General features: G+C 38.4%; 2 pseudogenes; one reads left to right on the top strand and one right to left on the bottom strand.

Moving 5' to 3' along the window:
- Positions 1 to 5,998, bottom strand: part of LOC101355491 (heat shock cognate 71 kDa protein pseudogene) — a 6,375-nt pseudogene extending 377 nt beyond the window's left edge.
- Positions 5,999 to 22,077: 16,079 nt separating this feature from the next.
- On the top strand, positions 22,078 to 23,090 carry LOC101354724 (microtubule-associated protein RP/EB family member 1 pseudogene; annotated as a pseudogene).
- The last annotated feature ends 2,368 nt before the right edge of the window (positions 23,091 to 25,458 follow it).

Below are 25,458 nucleotides of genomic sequence, written 5' to 3' on the forward strand. Positions count from 1 at the left end.
CCCCAAAAAAAAAAAAAAAAAAAAAAACAAGATAAAAGAAGTGCGCACAAGGATCCCACTATGTGGCTATGTATCCTGAGGGAATATCTTCCAAGCTGAGCTGTACTGCCCAGCTAGAAGGGGCTCCCAAACTGAGAAAAGAAAAAGAAAACAGACAAATAAATCAAAACAAGTAAACAAAAAGCTCCAGGGATTCCACCAGTGTGATGGCATGGGCTGGGAAGCAGTTCCATAGTCAATGGCTTTTCACAGCCTTTCAGGGAGAAGCAAAGATGGCACACAGAGCCAGGTATTTTAGAGAAAGGAGGGGGTGGTGGTGAAAGGTATAGAAGAAACCAAAAGAAGAGGAAAAAATCAACACCAGCAGCCAACAAACGGCACTCAGGGAGCCGGCCAGTGTGGGTAGGTGGAATCCAAGTGGCACAGGGGTGAAGCCAGTGCTTCCTGGACAAGAGATTATGTCCACAAGGAGCCAGAGAAGGCCAAGTGGGTGTAATGAATGGTGGGGGTGGGAAAGCATATATCACTGGTTACTGGTTGTTCTGTCTCCTGCTAGGAGCTCTGCAAATCTGCTTTCCTGTTTGTGGATCTCTGATGGAGTACAAGATGGCAGATCTGTACTGTGTTAGCTAATAGGGGACCTCTGCATGTATCTCTCCTCGCTCTCTGTTTTCTGTCAGTTTCTTATTCCTGTTGATGCTTGGCTGAGTTCTTTATCTCTTCATTTGATGCTTATGGTTTCAGGATTGACATTTGTCTCTGTTTGATGGGGTTGCAGACTTTCTCCAACTCTTTCTACTGATGTTCAAATTCTTCCTTCTCTGCTGTCTGACTCTTATCAAGGCAGTTGATAATTTCATTACATTTGTCAAGAATCTTCTGTTTGTCTTCATCATTATCTTGCTTTGAATTTTTTCATCTTCAACTGTTGCTTTCATGTTAAATGAACCGGATTGAAGAGAATTCTTAAAGGATCCCTTGTCCCTCTGTCCCATATTCAGCTTTGTATTTCTCAGCTTCTTGGACCATACACTCAGTGTCTTCTTTACTCAAGCAGCCCTTGTCATTAGTGACGGTAATCTTGTTCTCTTTTCCAGTACTCTTATCTACAGACGAAACATTGAGGATATCATTAGCATCAATATCAAAAGTGACTTCAATCTGAGGAACACTACATGGTGCAGGAGATATGCCAGTGAGTTCAAGCTTGCCAAGAAGGTTGTTATCCTTGGTAATGGCATGCTCAGCTTCATAAACCTGAATAAGTACACCAGGCTGGTTTTTAGAGTAGGTTGTAAAGGTCTACATCTGCTTGGTAGGAATGGTAGTATTGTGCTTGATGACAGTCATCTCTCCACTGGCAGTTTCAATACCAAGAGAAAGAGGAGTGACACCCAAGAATAGCAAATCTTGAATATTTTCAGATTTTTCTCTAGATAAGATGGCTGCCTGGACAGCTGCACTGTATGCAACACTCTCATCATGGTTGATGCTCTTGTTCAGTTATTTTCCATTGAATAAATCCTGAAGAAGTTTCTGAATCTTGGGAATATGGGCAGAACCACCCACCAGGACAATGCCGTGGATGACGCATCTAGCTTGGCATCCCTAAGGGCTTTTTCCACAGGGTCCAGGGTGCCACGGAACAGGTCAGAATTCAATTCCTCAAATCACACAGGGGTAATGGAGGTATAGAAGTTGATTACTTCACAGAGAGAATCAATATCAATACTGGCTTGTGTGCTAGAAGAGAGTGTGCCTTGCGCATTCACAAGTAGTGAGGAGGCAATAGATAGCCCCTTTGTTTTCACTGATATCTTTCTTATACTTGAGCTTGAACTTGGCAATAAAATGGTTGACCATTCGGTTGTCAAAGTCTTCTCCACCTAAGTGGGTGTCTTCAGCTGTAGATTTGACATTACAAATTCCATCTTTAATAGTGAGAATTGCCACATAAAAGGTGCCACCTTCTAAGTCAAAGATCAGCACATTTCTTTCAGCACCACACTTTTTGTTTAAGCCATAAGCAATAGCAGCAACAGTTGGATCATTGATAATTCTGAGTACATTGAGGCTGGCAATGGTTCCAGCATCTTTGATAGCCTGATGCAAAGAGTCATTAAAGTAGGCTGGTACAATGACAACAACATTGGTAACAGTCTTCCCAAGGTAGGCTTCTGCAATTTCCTTCATCTTTATCAGAACAATAGGTGACACCTCCTCTGGATAAAAACTTCTGATCTCTCCCTTATATTTTACTTGGACCTTGGGCCTACCTACATCATTCATCACTATGAATGCTTCATATCACACTGGACAACAGCATCATTAAATCTTTGTCCAATCAGAGATTTGGCATCAAAAACCATGTTAGATTCATTGCAACTTAATTCTTTGTGACATCACTGATCAATTGTTCTGTATCAATAAAAGCAACATAACATGGGGTGGTTTTATTGCCATGATCATTTGCAATTATCTCCAATTTTCAATGCTTGAAGACACCCACACAGGAGTAGGCTGTGCCCAGATCAATGCCACCTGCACGTCCCTTAGACATGATTGGTCAAGTAGGTCCCTGCAAGTTGACAAAAGAAATGAAGTCTAGAGGGCTGCCATGCATTCAGAGAGCCCAGCTAAGCTGTTTTTGACTTTGAGTCTTGATTTTGTGAAGTAGTTAATGCTTATTATTGTTTCAAACCTCTGTGTGTTGGAGTAATTTGTTATGCAGAAATAGGTAGCTAATGCATTCTTCATATGGCCCGTTTCCAGGCTCCTCACAATTTCATTAACCATCTCTGGGAGGTGGCGATTTTTTAAGTTTTCTTCTGAAGAATGACACACAGAATTCACACAAAATTCTTTCTAGAATGAGAAAGAGTTAAAAGAGTGAAAGAAAGAGTGGAATTTTCTCCCAAGACAGTAATTTAATATTTTCATAGAACTGAGCTCATTGTTTCCCTTAAAAGCATCTCAGATGTTGTATTATTATATTATCAAATAACTCTTCAAGCCACATGCCCAATCTAACTACATCATGGAAAAGGCCTGTTTTAAAGGAAAGATAAAACTCTGTTACAAGAGTGAAGATTAGCTCTTTACTTTTTCCCTAGTGGATATGTCTGTTCTGAACAGAATGCCAAATTTTGTAGATATTTCATTATGCCAAAAATTGTGTTACTACAAAGGCGCTTTTTGTTTTCACAGAACTTCGGTTGTCTAGAAGAAGCATTTCTACTTCTTCTCCTGATATCAAACAAAAAGTACTTGAATTCAAGTGCCTAGTTCTTATTTTAACCATATCCAAATGAGCCCTCTTGTCAAACGGTATATTGTTAACATTTATAGTTTGAATTATTATTTAATTAACAATCTACCAACTGGTGAAAAGTGTAATATTTTGGGGTCAAGATGATAATTGTGATTTGATTAATGTTTTGATAATAATAAGCCAGGAGTAGTTTTAAAGTCAACAAGTCAGTTTGAAAAATATAAAGGTAAAGACTTATGAGGAAATCATTGTCTTGTATGAGCCACTAAGAACAGTTGTCTGACTATAAAAGCAAGTGAGTCAACCATAAAACATGGCCAAAGAAGACTTTTGACACAAAGGTAATTTGTTTAGAATTCCCCTTGACATTCTAAAATTATTGAATTGAAATACAGAAAGTCCTTCATCTGAATTACTGGTAAGATATCGAGGCTGTCATATTTCAATTTCAAGTTGGTCTTATAAATCTAGCATTATTTATTAAATTTCATCCAACTCTATGTTCGAGTATTTCTGTCTTGCATTAAACTGTGAGTCCCTGAATGATACAAATAATACTATATTCATAGATATGTCTTTATTCATAAACTTTGTTAAACAAATAGAAGGTACTCAAACGATTTGTGTTAAACTTAGAAAAAAATGGAGGGAAGGACAGAGGGAAGAGAATGTTATCAAATAAGCAATGCATGACCAACTTTGAAGAGCTTCTTGAGAGTTTTCTCTTATTAATTCATCAAATATTCACTAAGCACTTACAGTGTCAGTACTCAGGAAACAAAGAAAATATTCTCTAGTTTCAGCCTTGAATAGTTCACAGTCTAGCATAGGTAAGAGAAAATAAACAAACACAAAATCATGGCAATTCATAATTGCTTTTGTAATAGAGGCTTAGGAAAAAAAAAAAACTTTATGAAAGGACTTAGAAGGGAGAAGCTCCTTCAGGGAAGTAAGATTGAGAGAGACGCAGCTGAGGGAGCTTTGTAGGAGTAACTAGGTATCAAAGGGCAGGAGGGTATCAGAAAGAGGGGGAGCATCTGCAAGGGTAGAGAGGTAAGTAAGAGACCTACTCTTTTGGTCACAGTAACATGACTGTGGTAAATTGTTTTATTTTTTTTCCTCTCATCCTGTAAGAGAATTTTCAATCACAAATGTTATTATGTAGCATCTCTCTAGTAAATGGCTGCATGCCATTGACATCAAGCTTGGCTCTATGACCAGCTAGGGCCAATGGAAAGACAAAAGAAGTGATCTCTTGATATCCAAACAGAAGCCTTAAGAGCCTGTGCACGGTTTAGATGTTTTCCATGATGAGGATGAGTTAAGGACTGACCTTAAAATCTGAGTTATAGGGTGAAAAGAGGCTCCAAGGAAAGTCACAGTGGTCTGTAGCCCCTTACTTGCAATACAGAAAAGAAATAAACTTTGACTGTTAGAAAGCACTGATACATAGCGGTTGTTCTTGTTTATAAGCACAGCATAACCTAGTGAAATCTTGTTGTTGTTAGCTACAAAGAGTTGTCCCTTGATTCACAGTGACCCAGTGCATGACAGAAGGAAACACTGCCAGTGCTGGGGATACAAGATCAATTGAGGATCAGACCATTGTGATCCACAGGGTTTTCACTGGCTGATTTTTGGAAGTAGATCACCAGATCTTTGTTCCTTTTCTGTCTCAGTTGTCTAGAAGCTCTGCTGAAACCTGTTGAACACCATAGCTACATGCAAGCCTCTACTGACAGACAGGTGGTGTCTGCACATGGGTATATTGGTCGGGAATCAAAGGCAAGAGTTCTACCACTGAACCACTTTTGCCCTTAAAGAAATCTTACTAAAGCAGTATTCCAAATGATAAACCTTGCATATCGCCAATGTCTATACCATTGCCACTGAGTTGATTCTGACTCATAGAGACCCTTTAGGGCAGAGTAGAACTTCCCCATAGGGTTTCCAAGGAGTGGCTGTGGATTTGAACTGCCGACATTTTGGTTAGCAGCTGTTGCTCTTAACCACTGTGCCATCTGGGCTCCCCTTGTCAATGTTTATGGCCACTTAAATATTTAGTTACGTGCTCTTTAGTTTTCAGTGTGAGTGTGTAAACACACACAGTCACACACACACACACATGATTTTAAACTGGTATGCACTTAATCTGGAGTACTTTATGCAGATCTCTCATTGGGATGTCACATTTGCATACTTTTACTCCTCATGGCCTGTGACTTATCTAGAACTTTACATAATTGTTTCTGTTATTTATTATTAAACATCATAAAAATAAGAACTATACTGGCTTGTAACTTTAGTTTCAATCTGCTATACTTTGGAAGACCAAAGAAGAATTGAAGCCATTGAATTGTGGTGTTGGAGAAGAATATTGACTATGCTATGGGCTGCCTAAAGAAAGAACAAATCTGTCTTGGAAATAGTACAGCCAAAATGCTCCTTAGAAGCAAGGATGGTGAGACTAGTCTCACATACTTTGGACGTGTTATCAGGAGGAAGCAGTCCCGGGAGAGGGTCATCATGCTTGGTAACGTAGAGGGTCAGCGAAAAATAGGAAGACCCTCAGTGAGATGGCTTGACACAGTGGCTGCAACAATGGGCTCAAGGATTGTGAGAATAGCACAGTACTGGGCAGTGTTTTGTTCTGTTGTACATAGGGTCACTATGAGTCAGAACCAACATGATGGACCCTAATAACAACAACATACTGAACTTCGACATGATTATGATTTAATTTATAATGTTTATTTACACTAATGTAAAGAAATCTATCGGTCTATTAAATATACAATTTTAATGCAAAATATGTAATACCAAAGGACTTGGATGTCCAAATTGTGCCTAAAGAGAGCTTAATATTCCCTACCCTTCTGATCCAAGGTTCATATTTATTCTCAAAATGAATACATGAAGTTGAGTGTGTGTCATGGGCCAACTGTAAAACTGAGAGTTCTCTAACTTAACTTGTATGAGGAATACATGTTTATTAAAAGATAAACAACTAATATGTACCAATTTGGAGCTCATTAATATGGTAATAAAATTCAATAATAACAGCAGCAACTATTTACACTAACATTGTTCAGAACTGATTCCTTTATTTTCTGATTGCAGAATGGGCTGCTCCCATTACCTTTCCCCTAGTGTGCCACTGTGAAGGGTACTCTCCCTTTCCTCTTTTGAACCCAGTGTAGACATTCTGACTCTCGTCTGAGCCTCTGTACTTAATCTTGTCTCTGTGTGTCCTCTTTCTCTCTTTTTAACCATTTATCACTTCCTGATATCTACTAGTCTTTCATGTTTCAGGTATCATATCCTCAGAGAAATGTTCCTGGTCCCCTCCCCTCCATTCCAAACTCTGTTTATGTGTCCGTGCCCTTTCTAAAAACAATCTTCTGCATATTTCTATCCTAGCACTTATCATGCTGCATTAGAATTGTCTGTGGTTTGTATCTCTTTTGAGGGCAGAGAGTAAGTCTTTTTCAGTTTTGTTACTAACAACTAGTGGTTCTTGTCACATATTGACAATGCAATAATTGTTTTTTGGAGTGAAGGATGTAAAGAGAACAATTGTTTCTCATTGAAATAGTTTTCTAGCAGTAGGAACTGGAAAGATTAGAGTAGATGATGTAGGCAAATACTTGTGGACGGCATCCAACACGAACTTCTATTCTTTCATTATGTGTTTACTCCCTCAGAGTAATTTCATCACTAAAAGGCATTTCTCAAAATATGAGCAAATACTCCCTTAAGGAGATAGTTATTAATGCATAAAATACAAGGATGTCACGTTAAGTACAACACAGTTTGAATTGCTCAAGGTTAATGACATAGATATCTTTGTAGATATAAAAATGCCACAATAAATAATAGATTATGTAACATTGATTATACATTACATGTTAAGTTACATAAAATTACTTATCAGATTTTATTCTGATTATCAAAATTTGCAAACATCAGAAATGTACATATGAAAATTTTAAAATTTCCCATAATTTCACGGCCAATATACTGATAACATTTTTCTTATTTTCATCCTAGTTTTCTCTCTATACTTCAGGCATTATGTGTATATTTTCATCTTAATTAATATTTATATATCTTGCATAGCTTATTTTAAAGAGATTGACATTATTTTACTATCTCTGTACCACATTATTCTACTATCTCTGTACCACATTATTCTAATTTGTCTAGTCCACTTTATTTTGGCAGTCGTTTGAACAGAACAAGCACATACTATGTGGTTTAATATCGGAAAAGGTATATGCCAGAGTTGTATCATTTCACCATTCTTATTCAATCTTTATGCTGAGCAAATAATCCGAGAAGCAGTATTATATGAAGAAGAACTCAGCATCAAGATTGGAAGAAGACTCATTAACAACCTGCAATATGTAGATGACACAGCTTGCTTGCTGAAAGTGAAGAGGACTTTGAGCACTTACAAATGAAGATCAAATAATACAGCCTTCAGTATGGATTTTACATCACAATAAAGAAAGAAAAAATCCTCACAACTAGAACAGTCAACAAGATCATGATAACTGAAGAAAATAAAGATTTCATTTTACTTGGATCCACAAACAATGCCCGTGGAAGTAACAGTCAAGAAATCAAACGAGTCATTGTATTGGGCAAATCTGCTGTAAAAGACCTCTTTAAAGTGTTAAAAAGCAAAGATGTCACTTTAAGGACTAAGGTGCACATGATCCAAGCCCTTAGTGTTTTCAGTTGCCTCATATGCATGTGAAAGCTGGACAATGAATAAGGAAGACTGAAGAAGAATCAAGAATTGAAGCCTTCGAATTGTGGTGTTGGCGAAGAATACTGAATATACCACAGACTGCGAAAAGAGCAAAGAGATCTCTCTTGGAAGAAGTATAGCCAGAGTGATCCTTAGAATTGAGATTGGTGAGACTTAGTCTCACATACTTTGGACGTGTTATCGGGAGGAATCAGGCCCTGGAGAAGGATATCATGCTTGGTAAAGTAGAAGGTCTGAGAAAAAGAGGAAGACCCTTAACGAGATGGATTGACACAACGGCTGCAACAATGGATTCAAGCATAACAGTGATTGTGAAGATGGCCCAGGACCCAGCAGTACTTTGTTCTGTTGTCCATACGGTCCCTATGAGTCAAAACTGATTTTATGGCACCTAACAACTACAACAACATGGACTGCCAGAAGAAGGAAAAAATCTGTCTTGGAAAAAGTATAACCAGCATACTCTTTAGACATAAAGATGGCAAGACTTCGTCTCACTTAGTTTGAACAGATTATTAGGAGGGACTAGCACCTGGAGAAGGACATAATGCTTGGTACAGTAGAGGGTCAGCAAAAAAAGAGGAAAATAATAAATGACACAAGAAGCATCAAAAGAAGATGAAAGGAATACAGAGTCACTGTACCAAAAAGAATTGGTTGATGTTCAACCATTTCCAGAGATAGCATATGATCAAAAACCAATGGTATTGAAGGAAGAAGTCCAAGTTGCACTGAAGACATTAGCACAAAACAAGCTCTACGTATAGACAGAATACCATTTGAGATGTTTCAACAAAGGGATGCAGCACTGGAGGTGCTTAGTCATCTATGCCAAGAAATTTGGAAGATAGCTACCCGACGAACAGACTGGAAGAGATCCATATTTGTGTTCATTCCAAAGAAAGGTGATCCAACCGAACACAGAAATTATCGAACAATATCATTAATATAATATGTAAGTAAAATTTTGCTGAAGATAATTCAAAAGTGGTTGCAGCAGTGCATCAACATCAAGCCAGATTCAGAAGAGGACATGGAACAAAGACAAGGAATCATTGCTGATGTCAGATGGATCTTGGCTGAATGCAGAAAATGCCTGAAAGATAGTTACCTGTGTTTTATTGACTAGGCAAAGGCATTTGACTGTGTGGATCATAACAAACTATGGATAACACTGGGAAGAATATGAGTAGGAATTCCAGAACAGTTAATTTTGCTCACAAGGAAGCTGTACATAGGCTTACAGGCAGTCATTCGAACAGAACAAGGGGATACTGTGTGGTTCACAATCAGGAAAGGTGTGAGTGAGGGTTATATAACTTCACCATACTTATTCAACCTATATGCTGAGCAAGTAATGTGAGAAGCTGGACCATATGAAGAAGAACGTGGCATCAGGATTGGTGGAAGCCTCATTAACAACTTTCCATATGCAGATGACACAACCTTGCTTGCTGAAAGTGAAGAGGACTTGAACCACTTACCGATGAAGATCAAAGACTGCGGTTTTCAGTATGGATTACACCTCAGCATTAAAAAAAAAAAAAAAAAAATCCTCACAACTGGACTGATTAGCAACATCATGATAAATGGAGAAAGTATTGAAGTTGTCAAGTATTTCATTTTACTTGGATCCACAATCACTGCCCATGGAAGCAGCAGTCAAGAAATTAAATGATTTATTGCACTGGGGAAATCTGCTGCAAAAGACCTCTTTAAAGTGTTGAAAAGCAAAAATGCCAGCTTGAAGACTAAGGTGTGCTTGACCCAAGCCATAATATTTTCAATAACCTTGTATGCATGAAAAACCTGGGCAATGAATAAGGGAGACAGAAGAAGAATTTATGCCTTTATATTATGGCGTTGGTGAAGAATATTGAATATACCATGGACTATCAGAGGAAGGAACAAGTCTGTCTTGGAAAAGTTACAGCCAGAATGCTGTAGATGTGAAGATGGCAACACTTGGTTTCACCCACTTTGTTCATGATATCAGCAGGGGCCAGTCCCTGTAGGATGATATCCATACTTGGGAAGGTAGAGGATCAGTGAAAAATAGGAAGATCCTCTACAAGATGGATTGATACAGTGGCTTCACCAATGGGCTCAAACAAGCAACAATTGTAAGGATAGTGCAAGACTAGGCAGTGTTTTGTTCTGTTCTGCATAGGTTTCCTGAGTCAGAACCAACTGAACAGCACATAACAACAACATAATCTTGTCAATTGAATTATTTCATGTACCAACATTACCCTGATGACTCCAAAGTGTATATCTCAAGTCTTTGCTTTTCTCCTGAATTTCAGATTCGTGTATCTAATGATCTATAAGGTCTATCCAATGTGTAGTAGGTATCTCAAATTTAATATTTCAAAACCCAGTTGTTGTTTCCAACAATAGTCACATTTGTTCCTCTCCTGGTTATCTACATCTTAGTAAATGACAACTTCAAACTTGCAAGTATTTAGGACCAAACTTGAAAATAGCCTTGACACATTTCTCTTTCAACATTTATACACACTCTATCTCAAAGCAAATGCTATTAGCTTTATCCTCTGACAGCTCTTCAGTGATCAATTTCCATAAACTTCATGGTCATCACCTGCTATGGGTTGAATTGTGCCCCTGAAAAGTATGTGTTGGAATGTTAACCCCTATATTCCTACACATAATCATTTCTGAGTTATAAAAAAGAGTGGATTAGACATAGATACAAGTACAGACAGGAAAAGATAGATGCTATGTGCAAGATCCCAAGAACACTTGGACTATAGAAGCTAAAAGAGACAAAGATTTTCCCCCAGAGCCAACAGAAAGAGAGTCTTTCTCTAGAGCCAGTAGCCTGAATTCAGATTCTTAGCCTCCTGAACTGTGAGAAAATAAATTCTATTCCTCAAAGCTGCCCATTTGTGATATTTCTGTTACAACAATAGTAAATTAAGACACCTAAGTACAAACACCACCATAGTTTAGGTCACCTATTACATTACAATAGCATCGTAGTTGTTTCTTTGTTTCATCCCTAATCAGCCATCATTTCCCAAGATACATACACAAACTGTTTTCCATGTAGCTGCATGACTGAGCCTTTAAAAATATTTAAATCAAATCTTCTCAAATATTCTAGTGTTATTGTCTCTCACTAAGAGGAGAATTAAAGTTCTTACTATGAGCTACATGGTCCTATGGATTCTGGTGCCACTATCTTTTGTTCTCTCTGCTCCTATCATAGTAACTTTCCTGCTACCACACATACTTCTACCTCAAGCTATTCTATTATTTCAGAAAACTCGTTTTATGGTGTCTCATTAGCTGTGGTTATTAATTTACGGAATGTTGGCATTTTACATTATTATGTCTCTCCATCCTAGAATGAGCTGTTTTTATTTCCATGTTTTATTTGTCTACACATGTCCTAGGGTAATACTGTATTATTTTATTCAAAAAAGGTTTCTGTGTATTTATTATATTTGTTTCCACATTCTTTATAGATTTTTTTGTTAATGAATGGTCCATTTTTCCAAATACATTTTCTAATTAATTGTTAGAACATTGTATGACTTGCTTGCTTTGGTCACATCATCAGGATGGATGAATTGCTGGAGAAAGACATCAAGTTTGGTGTAGAAGAGGACCACAAAGCATATGGGAGACCTTTTGGTGGAATAGATAGACACAATAATCGCAATGATGACCTCAAACATGATGGTGATTGTGAGAATGACGCAGGACTGGGCAATGTTTCATTCTGTTGTGCATGAGGTCAACATGAGTTGGAGTTGACTCAACAGCAGCTAGCAACAACAACAATTAATTATTGCATGTCTAAATCAGGGTTTTTCAACATTTTCACTATTGACATTTTGGTCCAGATGCTTATTTCTTGTTGGGATCTCTCCTGTGCGTTACAACATGTTTAGCAGCATCTCTGACTTCTATGTACTAGGTTTCAGTAGCATCTTCACAGATGTGACAAATTAAAATACCTCCCGACATTGCCAACCATCTTGTGAGGCAACAAATTGCTCCTGTTTGAGCAGCACTGGTCTATATGAAGGTACAAATTGTTTTTTAAATGCCACCACAGCCTATTCTTATTAGGTCTAAATATCCCCCATGTTCCATTTTATCTTAAACAACTCTTAACTTAAGATCTTATGGTACGTGATATTCTGGTTATAAACAAGAGACATGTCTAGTAATTTTCTAAGACCCTCATATAGATTAAATTCATAGTTCCAAGTAATTAAAAGTCCATCAGTTAATGTGCTATAGGAAGCACTAAGTAATAGAAAGTTCATAGGCAATGGGAACCCAAATCCTGGGTTTGGTTTTCAGCTCCACTGTCTAATGGATATATGATTAAATGCACGTAATTAATCCTTTCTATGCTTGGCTACCTAAAATGTCGGCAGTTTAAATTCACCAGCTGCTCTGCAGGAGAAAAATGTGGTAGTCTGCTTCTGTAAAGATTTACAGTCTTGGAACCCTATGGGGCAGTTCTACTCTGTCCTACAGGGTCGCTATAAGTCAGAATCAACTTGAAGGTAATGGGGTTATGGGTTAAGTTTTATAATCTATGAAAGGAAAGTGGAAACACGTGTTCTGCACAACTGCTACCAAGATTAGTAATAGTGTATTTATGGTTCCTACAACACCTTAATGACGTGGATGGAGTCAAGCTTTCTGGACATTCATTTGCTGACGTGGCATGACTGAAAACGAGAAGAAACAGCTGCAAACATCCATTAATAATCGGAACGTGGAAAGTACAAAATATGAATCAAGGAAAACTGGAGAGTGTCTACAGTGAATCGGAACACATAAACATCAATATCTCAGGTGTTAGTGAGTTGAAATGGACTGGTATTGGCCATTTTGAATTGGACAATCATATGGTCTACTATGCCCGGAATGACAACTTGAAGAGGAATGGCATTGCATTCATTATCAAAAAGAACATTTCAGGATCTATCCTGAAGTACAATGCTGTCAGTGGTAGGATAATATCCATATGCCTACAAGAAAGACCAGTTAATAGGACTATTATTCAAATTTACTCACCAATCACTAAGGCTAAATATGAAGACATTGAAGATTTTTAACAGTTTATGCAGTCTGAAATTGATCAAACATGCAATCAGGATACATGATAATTACTGGTGATTGGAATACAAAAGTTGGAAATAAAGAAGAAGGATTGATAGTTAGAAAATATGGCCTTGGTGACAGAAACGATGTCAGAGATCACAAGAAAGAATTTTGCAAGACGAACAACTTCTTCATTGTAAATACTTTTTTTCACCAACATAAATGGGACTATACACATGGACTTTGCCAGATGGAATACATAGGAATTAAATCAACTACTTCTGTGAAAAGAGACGATGGAAAACCTCAATATCATCAATCAGGACAAGGCTGGGGCAAATGCAGAACAGACCATCAATTGCTCATATGCAAGTTCAAGTTGAAACTGGGGAAAATTAGAACAAGTTCGCGAGAGCCAAAGTATGACCTTGAGTATATCCCAATTGAATTTAGAACCCATCTTAAGAATAAGTTTGACACTTTGAACACTAATGAGCAAAGACCAGACAAGTTGTGTAATGACATCAAGGACATCACACATGAAAAAAGCAGGAGGTCATTAAAAAGACAGGAAAGAAAGAAAAGACCAAAATGGACGTCAGAAGAGACTCTGAAACTTGTTCTTGAATGTCAAGTAGTTAAAGCAAAAGGAAGAAATGATGAAGTAAGAGAACTGAACAGAAGATTTCAAACAGCAGCTCAAGAAGACAAAGTAAAGTATTACAACTACATGCGCAAAGAGCTGGAGATAGAAAACCAAAAAGGGAAGAACAGGCTCAGCATTTCTCAAGCTGAAAGAACTGGAGAAAAAATTCAAGCCTCAAGTTGCAATAATGAAGGATTCTATGGGGAAAATATTAAACGACATAGGAAGCATCAAAAGAAGATAGAAGGAATACACAGAGTCATTATACCAAAAAAAATCTGTCAATGTTCAACCATTTCAAGAGGTAGCATATGATTAGAAACCAAACAGACGGTACCGAAGGAAGATGTCCAAGCTGCACTGAAGGCATTGGTGAAAAATAAGGCTCCAGGAACTGACAGAATATCAATTGAGATGTTTCAACAAATGGATGCAGATGGAAGTGCTCACTTGTCTATGCCAAGAAATTTGGAAGACAGCTACCTGGCCAAATGACTGGAAGAGATCGCTATTTATGCCTATTCTCAAGAAAGGTGATTCAACCAAATGCGGAAATTATCGAACAATATCAATATCACATGCAACTAAAATTTTACTGAAGATCATTCAAAAGCTGCTGCAGCAGTATATCGACAGGGAACTGCTAGAAATTCAGGCTAGATTCAGAAGAGGAGGTGAAACCAGGGATATCATTGCTGATGTCAGGAGGATCCTGGTTGAAAACAGAGAACACCAGAAAGATGTTTACCTGTGTTTTATTGACTGTGCAAATGCAGTCGACTGTGTGGATCATAACAAATTATGGATAACGTTGGGAAGAATCGGAAGTCCAGAACACTTAACTGTGCTCATGAGGAACTTGTACATAGATCAAGAGACAGTCATTTGAACAGAACAAGGGGATACTGAGTCTTTTAAAGTCAAGAAAGCTGTGTGTCATGGTTGTATCCTTTCACTATACCTGCTCAATCTGTATGCTGAGCAAATAATCTGAGAAGCTAGACTATATGAAAAAGAATGGGGCATCAGGATTGGAGGAAGACTCATTAACAACCTGCATTACGCAGATAACATAACCTTGCTTGCTGAAAGTGAAGAGGACTTGAAGAACTTACTGATGAAGATCAAAGACCACAGCCTTCAGTATGAATTACACCTGAACATAAAGAAAACAAAAATCCTTACATCTGGACCAGTAAGTACATCATGATAAATGGATAAAAGATTGAAATTGTCAAGGATTTCATTTTCCTTAGATCCACAAGCAGCACCTATGGAAGCAGCAGTTAAGAGATCAAAAAACGCATTGCATTGGGCAAATCTGCTGCATAATACCTCTGCTGAAAAGCAAAGATGTCACCTTGAAGACCAAGGTACGCCTTACTCAAGCCTTGGTGTTTTCAATTGCCTTTCTATGAATGTGAAAGCTGGATGATGAATAAAGAAGACAAAGAAGAATTGATGCCTTTGAATTGTGGTGTTGGAGAATAATATTGAATATACCATGGACTTCCAAAAGAACGAACAAATCTGTCTTGGAAGAAGTACAAACAGAATGCTCCTTAGAAAGCACAGATAAGGAGACTATGTCTTACATACTTTGGACATGTTGTCAGGAGGGATCGGTCCCTGGAGGACACCATGCTTGGTAAAGTACAGGGTCAGTGCAAAAGAGGAAGACCGTCAATGAGATGGATTGACACAGTGGCTGCAACAATGGGCTGAAGCATTACAGTGATTGTGAGCATGGCATAGGATGGGGCAGTGTTTCGTTCTGTTGCACATAAGGTCGCTACATCAGAACCAGAACCTAACAACAACAACAATCACATCTTAGACAATATGTGAATGTAGCTATCATTATTTCCCTAAAATTAAGTTGCTAGCACTTCTGAGATCCACAAAAGAGCTAACGGGGATTTCAGGGTGGAAAATATATACTCCTGTATGCACAAGGCAACGTTTTTTACCAGGAACATTTATTAAATATTCTGCCCAGGGATTATGCTAGACACTGAGTTTTCAAATATATGAAAATCAGACCCTGTCTTCAAGAAGTTCACTAACAGGGAAAAAGAAACATAATAACAATGTAAAATGCCATATATTATAACATATGAACTATATCAGCACAGGGAAGGGGGTGGGGGGTGATACTTGGTGTAATACATACATACTGCCTCATCTCAAGGATAAAGATTAATGTGATTAATAAAAAAAATACTCCAGGTAGCATATTTATATTCAGTATTAACTTGGTAAAATAAAGATTGGTCTATAATTCTCAGTTTTCCATCAATAGTCCACAAATCTCTGGAAATTTCCTTTTTGGGTTGGTTACTTGTGTTACATAATGGGTCCTTCTACCCAAACACCAGAAATACCTTGGAGGGAATCGTAAAAGCCGCTTCTTCAGCAGGCAGCTAAGTTGCACAAAATAATTAAACACAGAGTTAAGAGGAATTTACAGATGATTGAAAAAATTAGGATTAGCAGAAGATGAAAACAAAATAAACATTGGCTATCATAATGCTAACACTTTTTCCTATAGGACCCATCCTACTGAATGCTGAAGTCTGGAATCAATCAGGGGAGACCCACACTTCACAGCTAGGAACAGAAATCATTTTTCCTCCTAAATATCATTTTTTATTTTTACACACATTTCAAAATGCTCCATATGATACTTTTGTTGATATTTAATCAAAAGGAGTCTTCCCCATGCCAATTTTCAAATTCAAGCAAATCAGAGTTCAGGGGGAAAAAAAATCAGATGTATCACTTGCTCTAAATCCTTCACTTTTCCTGATGAAGAAACGGAGACCCAGAGTGATGAAATGACTTACTCAAGGTCACGCGGATATTTTCTTTAAAGCAAAAGTTAGATGAATTTTTCCCCACACTTAGTCCAGTGGTTTTTCCAGTACACTTCGCTCCCTGTCCACACTCTTGACTTTGTTATCTTTTCAGAAGGAATAGGAACTTAAAAATACCGAAGGCAAATGTAACTTCAGCTCCAGTTCTAGAGTTCATGCTGTAATTGTCACACCTGATCTCTGTCCTGGTCCCTGAACCCAAACCCTGGGGATAACTTGAATCTACTAAAGCTCCTGGAGTCAGTGTGTGCTGCCATTGACCCTTCTCATTCAAGCTGTGCTATTATGATAGCCAAGGTTGTCCAGTGCCACTTTAAATTAGTGGTTTATCTTGAGTCCTGGAAAATGGAAGTCGTTTTAGGGGGAGAGGATGATGAATCACATGGCAGGGAACAAATGTAACTTTGATTAATGGGACATTACATAACAACAAAAAAATGGAGCCAACTGTGCTCAGAGATAACTGGAACTACAAAGACCAACTTATTGTCTAAGGTGATGTAATTAACTTCAATCCTCATCATGGCTTGGATGGCTGACTCCAGTGAGCCTTTCCATTGTGCTGGTGATAATGACAAGATGGTGGCTTCTTATTTTAAATAGTACCCTATTAAGGAGCATTTTTCTCCAATGCATGACACTGATAGAATGTCAAAGACTAAGATATGGCAATTTGAAATAGTGCAATTATAAGCAACTGTTAACATTCGTTCAGTTTTTCCTTATACCCCAGGAAGACAATGAGAGGAAAGACCAAACATTTGGCTTGTGACATATGAGCATCTTCAAATATTTTAATGCAAGAAGGGCTCACCAATCATTTTTTTCATTTTTTTAAAAATTTTTGGTTGTTCTGGGGTAAAGAGAAAAGGCATTTTCAGAAAATGGCATATTACAGTAACTATGATGAAGCAAAATTTCCTTTTGCTAGTCACTACCTGTCCTGGCCATACAAGTACATTTCTCTCATTCTTAATAAATAAATAACAACTTTGCCTATTAGAAGGAATGATTGGCTAGGATACCTGTGAATGTATTATGGGTTCAGAAATGACTCAGTACATTTTAAATAAAGAAAATCACTATTGTGAATATTTCACATTCTTCCATTAGCAAAGTTGGAATGAGTGTCTGCATTTAAAAAGTCTTGCCAACTCCTTTCCAAAAGTTGAAGGATTTCCAAATATTTGATACTTTTTTCACTTCTTGATTTTGGAATCCCACAACTGACAGAATTGCACAGGTTTTTGTTGTTTCTTGCTGTTGTTGTTGTTTTCTAGTATGCCCGAAGGAGTTACTTCCTTTAAAATTCTGATATATTTGGAATACCAGCTTGGTTCCCAAGTGTCAGGTGTGTTTTTCTATTCCTAACTTTGAAATAGCGCTGTCTTGTATTTTCTAGTGCGTTTATCCTTTGCAAATGACATTAACTCATTTGATTCTACCAGGATAGGTTTTAGAGAGTAGAGATACATTGTGAGTAGAAGAGCATGGACTCTGGGGGTCACCAATCTAGGTGTGACTTTCAGCTCACTTAATTATTCATATTAGTATTAGGTAAGTTATTTGCTGTCTCTGAATCTCATTTTCCTTATCTGTTCAAACAAGATAGACACATTTACTTCATAGAAGTTTATGAGGATTGGATGCACTATGTGTCATGAAAGTACTCAGTAACTATTTCTTTTCTACTTCCCTCTACCCACGCCCCCCCATATAAGCTAACAGAAGAAAGTATTATAAGTTTTTCATCTTTGTGTTTGCCAAAAAGAAAAAAAAAAATAAAGGAAAGGAAAGAATCTACCTTTGTTAAAAACTACCATGATTTAAGCTTTGTTTGAGCTCATTGATATACATTAAATTACCCAAAAGGTATTATGTTCAGTTTTTGCAAACAAGAGGACCACATCAGAAATATTAAATAAATGCACCAAGGTAACTAAGTACCCAGGACAGCGCTTTAAGTTTAATAAATACTTGTTGAAACGACACATGAAATTAAATGGAGACATCTTAGACAGTATGTGTGAACATTCTCCTATCTCTGTCGCCATCTGGCTGCCATATTGGCCCTAAGAGCCAGCACCAAGTCCTGCATAAGCCGGCTGCTCTGGAACGTGTGTACCACTCCAGCCTTAGCCCTTCAGAAATCATATCATTCTCCACTCTCCCTCCTTGAATCCAGTTCCACTCTGCTTCTGATCCCACTGCCATCAGTCTTGCTTTTCATTTCTCCATTTCCATACTCGCTTGGCTCTTTGTCTTGATAATGACAACCACCTGCCTAGCTATAACTTTTATACATATCTATGATTCTGGTCTTTACCAACCTCATCACATCAATGCCTACTGTAGACAAACATCTCTCCAGGTTTGACTTGATTCCAGAATCCTCTCATCACCCTTTTCCCTTCTCTAAGACTCAGACCTAACTCATCCTGGTACTGTAAAAAGGAACTAGGCATTAGGAAATGGAGTGAAACAAAAATGGCTTGCCTCAAGTCACATAAGTAGTTAATGATGGAATTAGATCTGCTGTCTGATGCATCCTCAATTATTGCCGTATCCACTAGCCTTGTAGTTCTCAACCAGCGGTGACTTTGCCCTCCAGAGGACATTTGGCAGTGTATGGAGACATTTTTGGTTGCAATGCTATTGGCATCTAGTGGGGAGGGCCAGGAATGCTGCTAAACATCCTACAATGCACAGAGTGGCCCCCACAACAAAGAATTCATCCTGCCCCAAATGTTAATAGTGCTGCAGTTGAGAAATTCTACACTAGATCAAACTACTGAATCATGAGGAAGCAGGAAGAAGCCTCCCTCATGTAATCTTACTTCTTTTTATGTACGTGAGAAGAGCTTTCTACAGCCATGATTAGAAATGCAAGTCATGAGTCTTCGTAAGTCTGAAGTTTTACTCATTAGTTTTAAATTCATTTACTTTGTGGGTTTATGCTTATCACTTTGCCCTCGATAATACACATTTGCTGAGAAGTCCTTGTGTGTAACTATAAAAGAAGCTTTAAGAAAGAGGGCTGTTCCATATCAGCACTGGCCACTTGTGCACTAGCAAACACTCTTCATCCACTCCACTGTTCATTTGCACCTAGTGGGTATAATAAAAAATATAAATTCTCTGATTTCCCATTAATGTTACAGTAGTTACAACCACAGAGACAGCATCTAAGTGCTATATGTGTCTTTGGCCAAGTATTAAATAATGCAATATAAATTAATAATATATTGTAATAAAATGCTCTTTATCACCATTATAGTTATATTCCTATATTAATCCTTCTTTTGCTTGCTTTCTTCATTCTCTTCTTTCTGCCACCCACCTGGCCCCAAAAGTCATGCTAATTACTTGCCAAATCTCAGTTACTATCTATCACTTCTTTCTAGCTTGTTTTTCTTCTCTTCTTGCAGTGCTAGCTCCCTCCTTTTATTAACTTTTTCTTAGGTTAGAATTTTTTGTTGGTTCTTTCATGTCCTCTTCAGTTAGTCTCTTTTCTCTTCTTTTCCACTAAATCTTTCCTGCTCTCTCAAAACTAAAAGAAAATAAAAGTTCCCAAAGCAATTATAAAAGAGAGAAAATAGAAAAAGGGCAGATGATTATCAATCTCATAGCCTCATTCTTTAGTTCTTCTCCTCAAAATTGCTGATTGTACTTTTAAGGACTAAAACTATGGCAACCTGAGAGCCTGTATCTTAGGGAAGGGCTGTCCCTGACCACCCAGAGGAGAGACTTAAGACATGTGCCCCTCAGGGCATGCAGCTTAAGCCTGGGAGACTATTAGGTAGGGAAACCCTTTGAGATTCATTTGAACATTTACTCAAGAACATGCAAACATGAGAGCTGACCTTGACACTGCTCTGCTCCGCACTGCCTTCAGAATAAGACTCTTGAAGTTTGGGCACTTATCTCTTTATTCTCATCATCTATAATTTGAACTCAAATACTCTTCTTGGCAGCCAGTCTGAGACAAGTGAATGGCTTCACTCATTTTCTTCTTTCCTTACCACTGCTGTGAGTTGCCTTAGAGTTGAATCTGACTCATTGTGACCCTATGTGTGTCAGAGTAGAACTGTACTTCACAGGGTTTTCAATGTCTGATTTTTAGGAAGTAGATCATCAGGTCTTTCTTCCTAGATGCCTCTGGGTTCACTCAAACCTCCAACTTTTCAGTTAATTGTGGAGCAGAGAACTCCCTTTTCCTGGTTCTGCTTAAAACATTTTTGTTCATTCTTCAGTATTTATCTCAGGAAGGTCCCCTTCTCCCAGGCCAACTGAGTTTAGACAGGCAGTCTCCACTGTGTTTCTAAGTACCCAGTACTTATTTTGCTTCATTATCTGAATTCATTTTTTTTCTTTTATATCTTCTTTATCATGCTATGAACTGTTAGTGGAGGCTGAGACTGCGGCTTTTACCTTTTATTTCCAGTGTCAATCACATTTTTTTTTTCCCCAGTAAATAGGCAATCAATTTCAGTTGATTGAATAAATAGGTGAATAAATTATCGTCAAAATGATGGGATGTCCAAATGGAGTGTATTCTTTGTGCACAGATATTGCAGCAACAGAATAACAACAAAATTAGTTTGTCACAAAAATTTTTTTGAGTATGTGGAAAAATAATAATATATCAGCTTGTTGTTATGTGCTGTCAAGTAGATTTTCAACTCATAGCAACCCCATGTAACAGACTAGAACTGCCCATTAGGAATTACTAGACCAAAGGCTTTACAGGAGCAGATCCCCAGGTCCTTCTGTCGTGGAGGTGCTTGGTGGGTTCAAACTATCAACCTTCCTGTTAGCAGCCAAGAGCTTAACCATTGTGCTACCAAGTCTCCTTAATATACCAACTAGAATGGAGTCACTGGAAGAAATATTTAATTTTTGCATTTCCAACATACAGTAGATCAGCAATTTGTTGGTTGAATAAAGTAATATTCTGTATGGTAATTGCATTATTGTTGTCATTAAAGATGATCTTCTAAAGACAGTTAAAAAATAAACTTGATTTATGTACAAATGAAACAACAAAGCTTATTTATTGCATGAGCTGGACTTGGTCCTATGCCATTTTATTCTTTATCACCAAAGTGTTCCAAAGAAATTCTCTTGTGTTGTTTTTGCCCAACCTTGCGTCATTAAAAACTCATTGTCATCGAGTCAATTCTGACTCATAGCAACCCTGTAGGGCAGAGTTGACCTGCCCCATAGGGTTTCCAAGGAGCACTGATGGTGGATTCGAACTGCCAACCTTTTGGTTAGCAGCCAAGCTCTTCACCACTGTGCCACCAGGGCTCCAAACTTGGATAGTACTACCAAAAAAAAAGACTTTCAGCGGTTTGAATGAGACGAAGTCGGAACCGGGTACTGGCACTGGACACAGTTCAGGCAAGAGACGAAGATGGCAGTGAACGTATACTCGAAGTCAGGTACCAGCGATAACCTAAGTCGACATGACATGCTGGCTTGGATCAATGAGTCTCTGCAGTTGAATCTGACAAAGATCGAACAGTTGTGCTTAGGGGCTGCCTATTGTCAGTTTATGGACATACTGTTCCCTGGCTCCATTGCCTTGAAGAAAGTGAAATTCCAAGCTAAACTAGAACATGAGTACATCCAGAACTTTAAAATACTACAAGCAGGTTTTAAGAGAATGGGTGTTGACAAAATAATTCCAGTGGACAAATTAGTAAAAGGAAAGTTTCAGGACAATTTTGAATTTGTTCAGTGGTTCAAGAAATTTTTTGATGCAAACTACGATGGAAAAGACTATGACCCTGTAGCTGCCAGACAAGGTGAAGAAACTGCAATGGCTCCTTTCCTTGGTGCTCCAGCTCTGAGTAAACCGAAGAAACCTGTCAGCACTAGCAGTGCAGCCCCACAGAGGCCCATTTCAACACAGAGAACTACTGCAGCTTCCAAGGCTGGCCCGGGTGTGGTGAGAAAGAATCCTGGTGTGGGCAATGCGGATGACGAAGTAGCCGAATTGATGCAGCAGGTCAATGTATTGAAGGTTACCGTTGAAGATTTGGAGAAGGAGAGAGATTTCTACTTTGGAAAGCTAAGGAACATTGAATTGATTTGCCAGGAGAATGAAGGGGAAAACGACCCTGTATTGCAAAGGATTGTGGACATTCTCTATGCCACAGATGAAGGCTTTGTTATACCTGATGAAGGGGGCCCATGGGAGGAACAAGAAGAGTATTAGCGGCCTGGACCAGCAGAGCAACATCTGAATTCTTCACTCCAAATCGTGTGCTTAACTGTAAAATACTCCCTTTTGTGATTCTTAGAGGACTCACTGGTTTCTTTTCATAAGCAAAAAGTACCTCTTCTTAAAGTGCACTTTGCAGAAGTCTCACTCCTTTTTCCATAAGTTTGAGTTAGGAGCTTTTACCTTGTAGCAGAGCAGTATTAACATGTAGTTGGCTCACCTAGAGAACAAAGAGGTTGACCATGGGGCTCACCACGTGGTTGCTGGAGAAGGTATCAGTAGAGAAATGTAAAGACTGAATTAATTTTTAAGCTAATGTGAAATCTTGGCAGAGAACGTTTAATAAATAAATGCCTTAAGAGTAAAAAAAAAAAAAGACTTTCAAGTCATTAAAAATAGTGCATTTTTGAGGATACTTGAAATATTTCGTCAATCTGATATCAAAACTCTACATTACTCAACCTATTTGAAAAGTTTCTCCCTTTCAAATCTTAGGCATAACTTAAATCAGAAAGCCTACAATGATGGGAAGGTCTTTGGCTTGCTTCTCTCTTTTTCATTCCTTTTCTCCTCCAATCCCTAATTGCTGTTTTGGGTTCTTCCTGGATGGGATAGAAGAAAGAAGACCTAATGGAGAAAAAAGGTCTCTTATAACCTTTAGATTTTAGTTTGGACCAGGTGTTCTTTGAATGTGGTTGACTCTGTCATGCCATGGTTTTTTTTGGGGGGGACGGTGTGGCTTGGGGGGGGGTAGTTCCTAGGACTGCAGTAACAAATTACCACAAACTGGGTGGCTTAAAATGACTGAAATGTACTCAATCACAGTTCTGGAGACTAGAAACTACTACTCAAGATGTTAACAGGGCCCTACTCCTTCTTAAAGCTCTAGGGAAACTGTTTTCCTTTTCTGGTGATTGCTGTCAATGCTTGAAGTTCCTTGGTTTGTGGCTGCATCACTCCAATCTCTGTCTCCATCATCACACAGCTTTCTTCCCTCTGTGTATCTATGTCTTTATTTCCAAGTATCCCTCTTCTTAGAAGGACATCCATCATATTAGATTTAGGGCCCAGCCTGATCTAGTGTGACCTCGTCTTAACTTGATTACATCTGCAAAGACCCTCTTTCCAATAATGTTATTTTGACAGGTTCCAGATATACATGAATTTTTAGAGGACACTTAGCCACCCAAGCCATGGTGTTTTCAAATGCCTCATATGCATGCGAAAGCTGGGCAATGAATAAGGAAGCCCGAAGAATTGATGCCTTTGAAGTATGGTGTTGGTGAAGAAAATTGACTATACCACGGACTGACAAAAGAATGAACAAATCTGCCTTGGAAGAAGTACAGCCAGAATGCTCCTTGGAAATGAGATGGTGAGACTTTGTCTCACATACTTTCGACATGTTATAATTTACTCCCCTGTCTCTCATTTTATCAGGAGGGACCAGTCCCTGGAGAAGGACATCATGCTTGGTAAAGTAGAGGGTCAGTGAAAAAGAGGAAGACCCTCAACAAGATGGATTGACTCAATGGCTGCAACAATGGGCTCAAGCATGACGATGATTGTGAGGATGGAGCAGGACCGGGAAGTGTTTTGTTTTGTTTTGTTGTACATAGGGTCGCTATGAGTCGGAACCGACTCAACGGTACCTAACAACAACATTTAAGCTAGTACAGGGGATTGTTTGTATTTCCTACATAATTTCTCTCATTTCCACCTTTAATTTTTTTTTTTTAAATCTTGATAACAACTCATCTTTTCAACCACTTACTATTTAACTCTCAGATCCTCACTTCCCACTAGTCCTCCCATCTGTTGCGATCACCTTATTCCTGCTTGCTACTCTTTTGGGTAAACTCCTTCTCAAGACCACTCTGTCTACCTACCTTCTGTAGGGTCCATTTCTGGCCCACCCAGAAATGCCTTTTCAGAGTATCTTATTACAGGTTCTTCTTAATGCACCCTCATGTCTCCTCTCTGTTGCTAGCAGAGGACTTCTTGAGGCAGGTGCCAAATGCCATTTTCTATATCGCCCATCCTCCCAGCAATACACATCCAGCTCTCTAAACGGTCACTTGGCTTGAGTAAGGAACCGACTTCCCATCCAGTCTTTCATGTTGGTATTAGTGGGTGAGCCACACAACTCTGACAATTATCTCCAAAGAAATTTCATTGTGTTAATTCATCGGTACACTTTGGTGTAAAGGGATGTCTCCTTCTTACTGGATCTGCTTCTTATTCCTCTCACTGAGCTGACTTGGCTGAAACTAATCATTCTTTGTTTGTACAAAAGAGAAGTATATTTTTTCATTTGAATGACACAAATCTAGGATTTCCTTCTGAGCTCTGCTGCCATCTAGGACGGCGTTGCTGATCATTTTAGAATTTAGCTGGAGAGAGCCTAGGGTGTTAGCAGTGCGATTAATAATCTATGCTCTTAGCTGCTGTTGAGTTGATCCCTGACTCATGGTGATCCCATACACAATGGAAGGAAATTTGTCAAGGCCTGCATCATCCCCATGATCAGTTGCAGATTGGAGCATTGTGATTCATAGGATTTTCATT

This window comes from Trichechus manatus, unplaced genomic scaffold, assembly GCF_000243295.1.
Source record: "Trichechus manatus latirostris isolate Lorelei unplaced genomic scaffold, TriManLat1.0 scaffold00218, whole genome shotgun sequence".
Classification (NCBI taxonomy): domain Eukaryota; kingdom Metazoa; phylum Chordata; class Mammalia; order Sirenia; family Trichechidae; genus Trichechus; species Trichechus manatus.